At 29.4% G+C, this 12454-nt stretch overlaps 1 pseudogene; it reads right to left on the bottom strand.

Annotated features, from left to right (window-relative positions):
* Positions 1 to 3020: 3020 nt before the first annotated feature.
* Positions 3021 to 4313, bottom strand: LOC120166959 (annotated as a pseudogene).
* Between the last annotated feature and the right edge of the window lie 8141 nt (positions 4314 to 12454).

Here is a 12454-nt window from a genome sequence, read left to right as displayed (position 1 = left end):
ATATATATATATATTCTAATACATTTAATAATAATAATAAATAATTATAATAAATATAACTAATCTCTAAATATGTCACTTTCAATTAAATATAATTAGACATTAATAATAAGACTATAATTAATAACCATGAATATTTGATAATGTAATAAAGTGATAAACTAAAATAGAAGTTAATAAGAAATAAAATAATAATGATAAAATAAAAAATGAGATAAAATAAAATAACAAAAAAATGAAAATAGAATTAAAAATTAAAGAAAATATAAATTGGATGAAATTTAGTGTCTACATAAGGATCACAATTTGAGGGTGAATTTAGAAGAATTTAGAATGTTTAAAAGTTTGGTAACGAATTTAGAACGAGTCATAGAATAGGGATCAAATTAACATGTTCAAAAGTTTAGAGACTAGATTATAATAAGAGTTATAGTTTGGGGATGTATATTGCAATTAACTCAACCCAAAAATAACTTTTAAAAAAATCCACCAACTGTAAAACAATCCAACTAAAACCAATGACTAGTTGATTTAGTGGGATGAGGCAGTAAATGTCTAAAGCATGGTCAAGATTTTGAATCTTAACGTTTACGAATAGAGCAAACTTGGTTAGAAGGATCGTCATCACCTCTGTAGTATTTGATCCGTATTAATTAATTAATAAATCAAATACTTGTGATTATACCCAAAAAAACAATCAGTTGATCTAGTAAGATGAGACACTAGATCCCTTAAGCAAGGTCAGGAGTTTGAATCTTGATGTTTGTGAATGAAACAAACTTAGTTGGGAGGGTCACCCTAGCCTCTATAATATATTTTCCAGATTAATCAATTAGTATATCAGATACCGGTGATTATATATCAAAAGAAAAAACAACTCAACTAAAATGAGAAACCTTAAACGTTGTAAGGCCAGTTGAACCCTGGTCATGGTAGATGAACCCTGCAGCTTTTCTTATTGAGTTGATGATAATTTGCATGCTTCTTTGTATAATTTTATTTTAATGTAAAATCTCCCGTCCATCTCTGATGATTCCAACGTATAGGCTACCGTTGTGTTTGCCTTTTTCTTAATCTTCACGTGCAGCAAATGGAAAAAATGATAGGGATTGTAAAAATGTAGTTTCTTGAAATATGATGGTGGCATGTAAGTAACTAAAAAACAGGTGATGTCTTAAATTTATCCCACCTGCTCAGGTTTTATGCAAATTCTGATGTTCTTATCCAAACAAATCCACTGCAACCGATAACACAAACAACGAGAGATAGATAAAAGATTTTATGTTATTGAACGAATTTATAATATCTTAGAAGGAACGAATTTATAATATCTTAGAAGGAACGAATTTATAATATTTTAAGAACGAAAATATATTATCAATAAAAATACAAAATAAGAGTTTTTTACAGCGTTTACTCAAAAAATGCCACTATAAATTTATTTTGCTGTAGTGAATGTTATATTTTAACTCAAATTATAATATATAATTATGATGTAGTTCAAATGGTTGAAGACAACTTGATAATTGAGTTTATTTAATAAGTAAATACTTATTTTAGGCAAAATTCTTATTGAATAAAAATTCTTGGTAATAAAGCATTTGACTTTATAAATAGAATAATATCTCTTAGCCATTAGAATTATGTGAGAGGGAACTATTTTAGAGAGATGTAACTCTGTTAGGATCTCTGCAACTTTTCTTTTTGATAAAAATCACTAAATTTATTAAAATTAGGAAATATTCTAAATTGCAATAAATATTTACAATCATAATTGTAAATTAATTACATAATTAGGATAATTTCTTATAATCATTAAAACAAAACTAGCAACTTAAGATCACATAAGGACCGAAAGATTAAAATCTAATAAAAAAACTCGAACAAAGATAAATACAAACAGATCTGATCGCATCGATAAACGAATCATAAAAAGGGGGTCAAGCTACAAATAAGATTCAGACAACATGAAAAGCTATCCATGAACACATAACGAGTATCCAAATTCAATCTGAGAGTCTGAAATAGTGAATATTAACAATATAACATATAAGTGTCATCTTGATTAGTCACGGTTGACAACCCTTAAAAAAGATAAGTGAAAACAACGTCCAAACGACCGAAAAACATGCCAAAAGGTTAAAGAAAACGTTTCATAAAGACAGATAAAAATATGCCATACAAGCAGACTTATGAAAATAAAAAACAAAATAAAAATAAAAATATAATATAAGAAAATAAAAAGACAATAAAAAATATAGACAGTTGACAACCAAAATAAAAGTTGATGTCCATCCTTATCAACAAAGACAAAAAAAGAAAGGGATGAACGACTTACCAATGAAATCTCTGTAACTTTTGAGGTTTATGTTATAGAGATAGTTTTGTAGGGATATTGTGAGAGTAATTTTAGATATTTCAAGTTTTGGCATAGATATTGAATTTTTACATATGATATCATGTGTGATATAGTGAATTATTATTTTCCTCACTTGTGAAAAGCATAATTGAATTGCGTTATTTCTTAGGCATATTTTAGTTTATGTTGATATCACGTATATATTTTTCTGTTATCAAATTTCTAACAATAAATATTTAAAATATATAAAAAATTTGAAATATTTAGAAGAGAACGACCACTCTCGTTAATCCCACGATCCATCACTATATGAAACCGACAGTACATTTAAGAGTGCCGTACTTGTTAGTATTATGTTGGTGGGTTCATTCAATGAAACGCAGCAAATGGTTGCAGAAGTGAACGTGAGCCATTGAAGGCACTTATGGGCAGTACACTTGTAGGCCATAGCAGATTAGTCATTGCTAAATGGTTTCATGGATTTTTTATTTATTTTTTTATTAGTTTAGAATAAATACAAGGTAGTTTTCTCTTAAAAGATAATTTTCAATCTTTTGATATTAGATATTTGTACTTCTAAAATTATTGATGCTTGAACCAATCTTTTGAGGAATAACAATTCCTAAATGATTCCATGGATACTTTCGAAATACAGAGACTATTACAAACGGCAATAGAATTTTATTCAGTCGATAACTTCATTGATTTGGGCAGAAAATACAGTGAAAAAAACCGAACACATGAACGCATTCAGACCGGCACCAGGATCCAAACACCACCAATAATATGCAAGCACAGCGACAGACTTACGGCGGCGACAACCGATGACTTTGCAGGAACGTATCGCACTATCTCAAGACCACCTCGTACGACTGTTTCATGAGCAAATTTCACACATTTTTGCATGCCTTGACTCAGTACCTCAAGCAAAGCTTGTAGGAAAGATCTAGCTGTTTCGAAAGCAATCCTTCCACTCAAATCAAGTACAAATTTCTTGTTTTTTGGTTCTGCTAAAGTTGATGTCAGCTTTCTAACCCACCCATCATCATCATCATCATGAAATGAGTCCCTTGCTTCATCATCTTCTTCTTCATAAAGTACTTGATGAGATGTTCTCACAAGAGTCTCGCAACATTAGAGACAGTGACCAACAGGTTTCTCACTTGTGTTTCATGGTTAGGATTTGTCAACCCTGAGAAGAACTGATCAAAAGTGTTGGCATCTTTAGTCTTTTCAAGATAAACACACACCATGGAACTGACAAACACTTGGATACAATCCCCAATCAGATTTCTAAACTCATCACCACAACACACAACGTTCAACCAGCTGCTCGGGATCGAGTTATAGTTCGAGTTCAAATATCCGACATCAGATTGTTGCCGCTCTGAACAAGCTGCCATGGCCAAATTCCTAGCAAAGCTCCCAACAACAGCAGAAGCAAAACCAGCACCAGCTTCAGTGAAAAGATTATCCATTGCTTGATCCATTGAACTTCTACTTGCCTCAGATTTGCAACCACTGTAAATTCCTGCAGTCAAGGCTTGTGTAACCTTTGATATGGACTGCGAGAACTCATTGGAGCTTTTGATTTTGGAAACTTGTTTCAAACTATGAGGAATTTGGTTTGATTCTGATTGAAGAAAACCATTGAAATATTTGGAAACAACTCCGATTGTTTCAGCACAGTGGGAGATAGATTCAGTAATGGAAACCAAAGCTCCTAAAAGCTTGAAAACTCCGTTTCTCTTTTGAGCTATGGCTGGAAAGTGATAAACTCTATAGAAGCCATAAGTAGTTAAACCAAAAGCAGCCATTAAAGCAACCCACTTCTTCTTCTTTAGGGTAAATTCCATGCCCTTTGAAGCCAATTGTAGCTCCATAAGTTCCTAAGAGGAAAAAAAAAGATTTTGGAAAAGGCCAAGAAAACTCACCTCAACTGAACTTTTTATTCTTCTCCTAATGAAGCCTTCCAGGAGATGAATATTCAATCATATATATATAGAAACCTTTTTTCTTACATTTTATGTATTCTTTTACATGAAAATAGGTTCAGTTATCTTATTTTAAATCTATTGTTATTATAAGCAGGGGCGAGCACAAATTAAATTAGGAGAGAACAAATTATTTAACTATAAAATAAATAATATTTTAGAAAGTAATTAAATTATAAAAATTAATTATAGCATTAATTTCAAAACCGATAATATCTCAAAAAATTATACCAATTATTTTAAAATTCAAATGTAATTAAATCGAATAAATTAATTATAGCATTAATTTTAATAGCAGAAAACTGAATATTTAACGTTCATTTGTCTCACGTAAGCCAAAGATGTTTTCAGCAAGAAGTGTTTTTGGCTTACGTAACATAAAATATTCAACAACAATAATAAAATCATATTCCCATATATAATAAGGTAAGGGGAGGTAGTGTAGTAGGCTGTCTCCAACGTCAGGTTCAGAGCAGTTTCCGTGGAAGACCTCCGGCAGTCAAGGAAATTAATAATAAAGATAAAATATAATGCATGTATAAATAAATAAATAAATAAATAAATAAATAAATATATAGTTGAACAATCTTCATATGCAATTATTATATGCGCGTCTGTAACATAAAATATTCAAAACTCTTTAAATTGAGATTGAAATGAAAGAAAAAAAAATATGAGTAAAAAATATAAAAAAGAAAACTATATTAATTTTATTTGAAAATAACAAACGTGTGTGGTACATATAGTATACATGTAAGTGCACAAGCAAGAGTTGAGCGACGATAGTGATACATGTATTGATCTTTTAATGACTCAATAAATATATACTTAAAATATTATATTTAAACACTTGAAAACTCACATATGTAAATAATATGGGTTAAAAAAATCAAACATTTTAAATTTTTTTTAAAAATATTACATTTTTAAATTTTTGTTTTAAATAAAAGATTTTCAAATTATCAAAATGTGACATATGTCGCATAACAGAATTTTTTATGATATTATAATCAAAATACATAAAATAATAACGCTTGTAATATTAATCATACAAATTAACTAAAATAATTTGAATACTAGAAAAAACAATATAAATTTAGATATTTATTTTTATATTATGCCAAACATAAAGCTGATAAAAGTTAAACGTAATAAGTATATAGAAGGCAATGACGTCAAAGCACTTGTGCAATGACAGCCGTCTCGTGCAGGAAAAGATAAGATATTTGATATAGATAGGGATGGATCTACAATTACAAAATTATATAAGTTTTATTTGCATATGAAGTTTTATTATCCAAATTATTTAGTTAATGATTTGAAAATTAGTGGTGTTATAAAAAAATATAATAAAGATCATTATTGATTTAAATATTTATATTGAATTGACAAATTCTAAAATATCAATCACAAAAATTTATAAAAGAAAATATAAAATTTATTTATTTTATTTTACTTATTTATATTTTTTGCATGAATCACATGACCTCGGTGGTAAATGAATTTTTTTATTACTTGAGGTCCCATGTTCGAGCACTGACGATGTCAGAGGTACGAGCGATAAATCTCAAATGGTTGAGAGTTACCTTTGAACATATACTATATTATATTTATTTTAGATTAATAAAAAAATCTATAAAATTTATTTAATTTTACATAATAAATTTCTTATATATTATGTTTACAAAATTATCTCGGCATTCTATTAGATATGGTTTTGAAAAAATTGAAACTAAGTATTAAAATGATTAAAACTGATAATTTAAGTACTAAATGTGTAATTTATCCTTTTTTATTAGTTTCACCAATTTAAAAAATAAAATGGACTGTTGCAATTATATCTAGGGTAAATTACGTTTTGGTGCCACCAAAAGATATTGTCACGTCATTATTGAAAAAAATAAATATTTCATGTTAGGAGTTCTGTTGATTTTTTAACGACATACTACTAATATTAAAATGTAACGTTAGTGGTGATTTTGAAAAAAATAATTGAGTGGCCAAAATAAAACAAATATAATAATTGGGTGACTAGATACATAGTTAATCTTTATACTAGTGGGCCTGTGACCAAGAGTTCTTAAATTTGAGCCTCAGACCATATCAAAAACTAATATTTGTCTTTTTTCTTGATAAAGAGAACTGAAACTCCCCCACAACGATATATTAGATTGTATAGAGCCTACGGCCAAGAGTTTTAAAATTTGAGCCCCCAATTCTTTAAGTTCGGTAGGAGTTGTACAATATGGGGAAATAGAGACCGGTGGTTGCGCCTTTATATCAAGTTCCACTTCACGAACTCAAGATAATCGAGGAAGTTCCTCTGAAAATACATCAACATATTCACAGACAGTTGGAATTATTCCCAACTTGACTTGGCTCGAATTTCTTTGCATCGATGGTGCAGGCCAAAAACATCTCTCAACCTTTCCAAATCATTTTCTCAGCCTTTAATAGTTGAAATCACTATGGTTAGATAATTACTTCTTTCCTTGTCACCATAGTGTTATTCTGACTCATATCGAGTAGGAACAACCTCTTTTTTCCACAATCAACTCAGGTTTTATGTTCACCTAAATATTGATGTCGGAACTCCCCTAAATATTGGCTTTAACATAAATTAAACATCAGAATCTGAAAACCTCAACCTAAACCATCTCAACGGAGATAGCTCGAGGAAATGATCTAGTCACTTACTACGGATTTGGAACATAATTGATCTTTTCAGGTTTATTGAAATAAGATTTGGTTGGTTCTTGATTTAGAGGTTTCTTCTGAGGTAATAGAAAATATATTGTCTAAATCTCTTTTTGATTTTACGAGAATTACCACTTCGTACTTCACGAATTTTCTGAGCAGACCCAATGAAAATAACCCGATGCACAAACTCTTGGAAATCCTATATTAGTTTTTCTGTATACAGAAAGACTCGAACGCGATACTTGTTTAAACATATCAAATTTCTTACCACTTAAACCGATCCCATTAGTCATATTATTTACTAGTCATTACATGTCTAACAATGTAATAAAAGTACATAACTATTAGCATTATAATTTTTTTTATTATGGTAAATATTATGTATACTAAAAGACTCCGAGGTTGCTTAAACGAAAACCTCGACCAAGTGCAACGGTGAAATTTTTCCTTGTACTTATCTTGGCCTTCCTTTAGGATGTTTGAAAAATTCTCTTGTGGCGCCCTGTTGTGCAAAAGTTCCCAAAAACAAATTGCAGGATGGCAAGAAATTTCCAAAAAATAGGTGGAAAAAACATGGTTAGAAAATGTTTTTCATGTTAGGGGTGAGTATTCAATCGAGTCAAATAAAAAAGTTTCAAGTTATTCAAATTGACAGGTCATATTTTATGACTCAAACTTAATAAGAAATTTTTTCAGTTGAGTCGAGCTGTTCAAATTTCTATATAAATTTAATTGTAATCATTTATAGTATTAAAGTACAAATTGATTTTGATTTTTTGATTTACTCTTACCATATATATATATATATATATATATATATATATATATATATATATATATATATATATATATATATATATATATATATATATATATATATATATATTCTTTTCACATATAATATTATTTAATATATCAAATAGAATCTAAAATTAAATATTTATAATTGTAGACACCTATTTTCGTCAGAGACTTCAAGGGGCTTATTTATATGATAATATATATATATTAATATATAGTATAGTTTTTGAAGAATTATAATATATATTTTTTTTAAAAATTGTTTTGAAAACATATAATATATAGTTTTTTTTTAAAAAAGTGTTTTTGAAAACATATAATATATTTTTTTAAAAGGGTTTTTGAAAACCTATATAATATAGTTTTGAAAACATATTTTGAATATATAGATATATATAGTTTTTAAAAAAAAATTATGTTATGTTATGTTATGCTATGCTATGCTATGCTATGCTATGCTATTCTATGCTATGCTATTCTATGCTATGCTATGCTATGCTATGCTATGCTATGCTATGCTATGTTATGTTATGTTATGTTATGTTATGTTATGTTATATATTATTTATAGTATTGTTTATTTATTACTAATATTATTTTTCGGTTTTCTTTTTTTATGTCCAAGTCTGGTCCAATAAAAGGGGTTCAAATATCCAAGTCCAAAAATGGAGCCCAATCGAGTAGCCTGATCTGGTAGACCCGGTGGAAAATCATAGGCCCAAGAAGCAAGCCAGACCACTAGGGTTTCATCATTAAGTCCATCGCTGCACAAATAAGAGTCGTTAGATCGAGATGGAGATCAACAACCAGAATTGTAAAAGAGCCATGGTTTTTAACCCTAAAATATCATCACACTACAACCAATCTTGTACTGTTGGATCTGCAACCAATCCAACGGTAAGATCAAATCCCAGAAGGTTCCAGAAGCTCGAGAGCCACCGATGACAGCGCGTGGGAATCACGCGCCTACGAGATTACTAGTCGCTCGAGATTTCAGTGTTTAAAATGCAAAGATCGAAGCAACTCGGTCTGAACCATTAGAGATCTCCAGTCAAATACGAACCACGAACAACCAAAAAATAACCCCAAAGATCATAGCAACTCGGACTGAACCATCTGAGATCTTCGGTCAAACACTTACAACCGAGAAACAACCCGAAAATACTCAAAAATACCCCAAGATGCTCGAAAACCACCACTGTCGGAGGGGTTATATAAACCCCACCAAGCCATCGAACCAAACACAACAAGAAATCGAAAATCCACCAAGAACACAACAGCAAAGATCGAAGCAACACAAAAAAATCGAAATAACAGAAATATCAAGAAACAAATATCACATGGCAATCATAAGAAAAAACACTAAAAATATAAAAGGCATCAAAGTCGAGCGTTGGTCTCGGTTCGAAAATGAGGAAAATTGTCAGTCACTGTTGAACAAAGGTAATACCCGAGAGGTTTTTCTTAGTTCTACTTTGATATGGGTGTTGTTTGAGCGTTTTGGTGGTCAGTTTTGGGTTCAGGACATTAAGAGGGAGCTTTGGGATATGCCTTTAGGTTTTCGGCCACCGGAGGCGGTGGCCGAAGTGGCGGTCCGGGGAATGATGTCTCGTCTGGAGGGTGGCTGGCTATAGGCCGGTCGATTTTGAGGGAGAGAGTTTTGAAGGTTTTATTTTTAGAAATGGGTTAAAAATGATTTTTTTTTTGTTTTAAGGGCTATTTATAGGGTGGGCCAATGTGAAATTATGAAATGGTTATATTATTTTCGCAGTCCAAGCACTTTTGATACATAATTCATTTTGGTCACCTGTTGTAAATTTGCCCTGGAATTTTAAATTAATTCAATTTAGTCCCTATTTTATTTTTTATATTTTTTATAATTTAATCCACTAACTTTTATATTTCTCCTTGCAATTTTCAATTAATTCAATTTCATTCTTGAATTTTAATTCTTTTCAATTTAATCTTTTTAATTTAAATTTTCTTTTTAATTTAAATTTATTTAATTTTTACTTTATTCTAACCCTAATATTATTTCTTCGCATTTATTCTTTTATCTTGTTTTATTTTTTATTTAACTTTATTTTTGACTTTTTTAGGACAATTTTAATCAATCAAAGGTAAGTAATTCAGATCGAATTTCAAATTTTAATTTAACTTTTAATTTTCGTAATTAAGATAATCAAAAATTAAATTAGTACTGAAAGAGCAGTACAAGGGTGCTAATCCTTCCTTGATTGTAATTGACTCCTGTTAGAATCGAAGAGGCTCAATTGAACAACCGAAAATTGCACTAGGGGGTGAATTGCCAATAATTTGATTAGGAAGTATGGAGAGAAAAAGATAGAGAAATTTGGCATAAATATTTATAGTGGTTCGACTTATCAACCAAGTCTACTTCCACTACAAGCTCCTCACTTAGGATTTTCTAACAAATTCACTAATTTGTTCTTTCTTTTTAAAGGATCAAGAGATAACCTTTACACTTTCTATCTTTTTACTTGGCTAAGATAGAACCAAAAACCCTTTACAAAAAGGATAAAAGAAGTAAACAAAGAAACCTCTCTAAGGTAGCTGTTTACAAAAATTTAGCTCACAAGAACAAATATTTACAAGAGAAATGGAATAAAGAGTGAAAAACTCTTCTCTTATGTTTGATTGCTTGGATAGGTGTTCTCACCCTTCTTTAAGTGTCTTCAACTTGTATTTATATGTTGGAATGTTGTTGTGGCCTTTTCTAGCTGTTGGGGATGATTTTTAGCTTTTGAGGATGAAATATATGCAAAATAAAATTGCCCAAACAGAGGGTATCGGTACTCCTAAAGGGAGTATCGGTACTACCTTTGTTTATATTTAAATCAACTAGCTGTTAATAGTTGTTGGGCCCTGATGGTATCGATACTATGCCTATGGTATTGATACTACTATTTAAAGTAGTATCGGTGCCCTTTTGGTATCGGTACCATTTTTACATTCTGGAATTTGAGCAATGCTGGTAGTATCGATACTACCTAGTGAGTGTCGATATTTCCCTTACCTTTGGTATCAGTACCATATGAACAATATTGGTATTGTTCATGAGGTATCGATACTCTAAGAATAGTATCGGTACTGATTGTCCAAAAAATTATTTTGTGCTCAATTCCAAGTTTTAAGGACTTTGAATTATTTTTGAAAACTTTGAAAACTTTGAATAAATTCAATTCAAGTCCAAAAACATTTTGCCTTAATTGTTATATCAAAATATAGTTCAACAATATCCCCTTTTTGATATAACAAAACATTTGAAAAATTGTTTTTGGAAAAACTCTCCCTTAATAAAAATTTAATGAAAAATATATCAATTGTTGAAAAATATATGAAAATGTTCAACTCCCCCTTTATCATTAAGAAATTGAATTTTTCAAACCATACTTCTCCCCCTTTTTGTTAGATAAAAAATAATTCAACTTTAAAGTTCAAAAATAAATTTGGAGAGTAAGTGGTAATTTTTACATTAAAAACAATTTGAAAAATCAAAGCTCCCCCTCAAAAAGTGCATTCCAAACAAAAATTTGACTTTAAAAGCTTGACACTTAAACAAAATTGAATTTCAACAAAGAGTAACAAACATGTTAGTAACACATGAAATTCAATATATCAAGTCTAAAATACTTTATGCAATACCAAATTGAAAATAAGTAGATATGCATAAAGCTTTCCAAAAATGTTATGCATTTGAAAATGGATATCAATTGTTAGAAAGATATCATTTATAATAAATCACTTGTATAACCATTTAAAATTAAGTTCAAAAATTTAAAGTTTGTAAAATCAAAGTATTTGGATATCAATTGTTAGAGAGATATCATTTGCATTGAAAATCAATTTTGACCGAAAATCAATTTTGACCAAAATTCATTATGATGAACTAAAAATTATGAAAAAATCATTAAAACTTTAAAATGTTCATCATAACATCTTTTTTAACATACATGAGATGAAAAACAAAACATAATCATTTAAAATCAAAACTCATGCATGCATAAACTTAAATGAGCAATCAAATAACCCAAAATAAAAGCATTAAGCTTAGAGGTTACCCAATCCTTTTAGTGTGGCTAGAGCATCTTGATTTCTTAATTTTCATCATCGTTACTCCCACACACCTACAAGAGACATTTATTTGGATTTTGGTATCCAAATTGCTTTGGATCCTTGAATTTAGTTTCAATGCCCTTGTTCCCTTAGGAACCCATACTTGTCTAATTTTAAAAGATTTTCTTTTCTTTATAGGACAAGTATGTTCCAAATGAACATGAAAATGACAATGTGAGCATTTTGCCATTTTTAAACATAATGAGTTATTTTTAGAAATTAATTCTTTTTCTTTTGTTAAGCTCTCAAGCTTAACTTTAAAATCAAAATTTTCTTTTTCTAAATCATTGATTTTGACTTTTGAAAGCTCTAAATCATTTTTTAAAATTTCATTTTGACTTTCAAAATCAACTTTCGATTTCAAAATCAAATCATTTTCAACTTTAAATTTTGAAATTAATTTTTTATATTTGAAATTCATGGTCTCAAATTCCAAATACAACTCACTATAAGCATCTTGTAAC

Source organism: Hibiscus syriacus, unplaced genomic scaffold (assembly GCF_006381635.1).
Source record: "Hibiscus syriacus cultivar Baekdansim isolate YM2019G1 unplaced genomic scaffold, ASM638163v2 tig00111650_pilon, whole genome shotgun sequence".
NCBI classification, from domain to species: Eukaryota; Viridiplantae; Streptophyta; class Magnoliopsida; order Malvales; family Malvaceae; genus Hibiscus; species Hibiscus syriacus.
Note: the sequence above shows the minus strand (reverse complement) of the source record. Positions and strands in the feature narration are given on the sequence as shown.